Raw genomic sequence first — 3000 nt, 5'->3', positions numbered from 1 at the left:
GTAAGAAGGTCCATCCATCCATCCATCCATTTTCTTCCGCTTATCCGGGGTCGGGTCGCGGGGGTAGCAGTCCAAGCAAATTGACCCAGACATCCCTCTCCCCGGCGACACTTTCCAGCTCCTCCTGGGGAATCCCGAGGCGTTCCCAGACCAGCCGGGAGATATAATCCCTCCACCGCGTTCTGGGTCTACCCCGGGGCCTTCTCCCAGTTGGACGTGCCCGGAACACCTCTAAAGGGAGGCGTCCGGGAGGCATCCTTATCAGATGCCCGAACCACCTCAGCTGACTCCTTTCGACGCGGAGGAGCAGCGGCTCTACTCCGGATGTCCGAGCTCCTGACCCTATCTCTAAGGCCGAGCCCAGACACCCTTCGCAGGAAACTCATTTCAGCCGCTTGCATCCGCGATCTTATCCTTTCGGTCATGACCCACAGCTCCCAACAGCCAGTCTATGCCACCGGGGATCAGCACGCCCAGGCCAAGAAGGTACATTTCACATATGTAAACATGCAAACAACAGTACAAACATGGTAAAGAAACTGAGATAGCATGGGCAAGAAATAATCTGCCAAACAGGCAGACACTGGGCACTTATGACACTGGGCACTTCAATCGTGCACTCGTGCAGCTACCACATAGCAACTTTTTCTAATCCTCCAGCAACAGGTAATTTTTTAGATTAAGTAGGCAGGGTTTTAGTGGTTTGCCATCCTCAAGTTCCATCAGTACCTTTTAACTAAAGGTAAAGGTGTGCATGAGTTTCTTGGGATAATTTAAATTCAAAGCATACATCATTCCAAAGACAAAAGCATATGCATCACCCAACCTGGGGATGTTGCCTAGCACCACTTCATCTTCTACTACAACACAAGTACTCACAGGACTGACGTACATTTGACTGTCGATGCTGTTGGTGACCTCGGTGATGATAGCAACCGGTGTGTTGGTGTGGTCTGGCTCGTCTGACTCCGCCGCCTGGAAAATGCATAAAGGGTTCAATTGTAAGGTTAGCTCAATGGAACTAGGCAAATGCACCATATTATAGGTAAGTATATAGGTAGGTATTTTTACAAGTGACTAGTCCACAGGCCAACATCTAACAGGTAAGTGTATTGGTATGTACTGTATTTTTCACAGGTAAATATTAAACAGGTATTTAAGGTAAGTATATAGAGGTAGGTATTGTACAGGTTTATTTTATATAGATGTCATATAGGTATTTTAAAGTAATTGATCCACTGTGTGAGTGTGTGTGAGTGAATGAGTGAGTGTGTGCTTGAGTGATTCATTAAAGCTGGGATGAACCAAATTATTAGTCCTCTCTGTTAGAATGACCCTTTAGCGGCTGGATGATACAGCAGGCATGATGAACAAAATCACAGGCGGTGGTTCAGGTGTACCACACACTGGTTTATTAAACAAACAGCCACAGCGACATCAAACACCAACCAACAACGAACACAGACAGATTGTAACTGGCACCTTTTATACTGTGGCACTTATTGGCCTCCTGGACCAAACCATCTGGAGGTGTTCATAAATTATTTATTCTGCTCTCCAATTAGCTTAGACAACTTACCCTGTTCCTGACTTTGTGTCACCAATATTAACCACATTTTATAATTCCCACATTTTCGTATTGCCATTATAAAAACTGAAACAGCAGACTTTGTGAAAATTAATAGTTGTGTCATTCTCAAAACTTTTGGCCATGACTGTAATCAGCCGTAGAGATTTCTGCCTTCTCTCTAATATAATGGGAGTTTCTTCATTTTTAACTCACCTGCAGATCATAAGTCCTCAGGAGGTCACGCAGTGCCTCTGATGTTTTGCCAGTGCGTCCTGCTTTCTGTCTGTACAAGGCCAGTAGTTGAGGTGGGTGTCTGTCAAGCTCACTATAGAACTGGTTCCGTAGGTTGACGTTAGTGATACGGTGGAACTCAGCACACACCTACAAAACCACAAAAACATACAATTAAGTGCATATAGACCCAGAATGGATTTGAAATGTCAGGTGAACGAAAAGCTGCAACTCTGACATCAAAAAGGGCCTCAGACAACAGTGTACCACTCATAATAAGAGTGATGTAATTATCTGGTTAAAAGGTAATCATTGTTCACAAAAGGGTGGTTATTACCAGAGGGCCCTAAAAGAAAAGGTGAGATAGTACAGTCAGAATAAAAAGAGGAGAATCTGAGGAAGATGTGTGAAGATGGGCAGAAAAAATAAACATTGTGAGTGTGTTTTACCTGTGATTCCATCTTAAGGGCTGGCCATCTCTCTAAGAAGTCCTTGACCAATGGGTCTTACTGAACAATCTCCTGGCGACGAAGGGCAAAGGTCATCTGCATGAGCTTCTCTATCAACAGTAGGTTGCTCTCACTCTTTACAACTTCATGCATAATCTGCTGTCTCACTTCTTCCAGACTGGCCTGGTTTTCACCTCTGGGAAAGTTTGGAAGGTAGTTCACTTCAGCTCGTCTGGCTCTTTTTATGTTTGCGTGGGGGCGCTCTCTGTCAGGGTTGTTTATGCTCCTTCTTCCTGCGTTGACAGACACCTCGGCACATCCAGACCTTGCCAACTTTGTTCGATAATTACCCATCTTAAATTTGAGGCTTATCTTCCATCCATACCATCCGCTCACACTTCCAGGCTCTTTAAGACGTGGATGAGCTGTTACGAGAGCTTCAGCTGCAATAGCCACATCCCTATCACTTGGGTAAGGTTTGAAGGTGTGCATCACTGCAGCCATGCTCTCCAAGATGTTGTGATTTAGTTTAAGTGCCTTTCCAGATGTCTCAAATGCATTGCTTCCATCCTCAAGTACATGCTCTACTTCATATATATATATATATTCATAACGGACATCACAGCTGCTGTAAGTTCATGAAGATGAAGACTTACTCTTCCACTAACTCCCTGAGCTCCCTTGTCTCGTAGATTCCTCTGAACTGCCGTAGACGTCCTCCTGCTGTGGACGTTCCAGACTCCAGCTGAT

General features: G+C 45.0%; 1 long non-coding RNA gene across 1 annotated transcript; it reads right to left on the bottom strand.

Moving 5' to 3' along the window:
* Window positions 1-1369: 1369 nt before the first annotated feature.
* On the bottom strand, window positions 1370-2400 carry LOC117822127. The gene is made up of 2 exons (XR_004633129.1): window positions 2251-2400; window positions 1370-1951 (listed from the first exon to the last, which is right to left on the bottom strand). It is a non-coding gene; the product is annotated as an uncharacterized LOC117822127 (long non-coding RNA).
* Window positions 2401-3000: the final 600 nt, after the last annotated feature.

This window comes from Notolabrus celidotus, chromosome 11 (genome assembly GCF_009762535.1).
Source record: "Notolabrus celidotus isolate fNotCel1 chromosome 11, fNotCel1.pri, whole genome shotgun sequence".
Lineage (NCBI taxonomy): Eukaryota > Metazoa > Chordata > Actinopteri > Labriformes > Labridae > Notolabrus > Notolabrus celidotus.
Note: the sequence above shows the minus strand (reverse complement) of the source record. Positions and strands in the feature narration are given on the sequence as shown.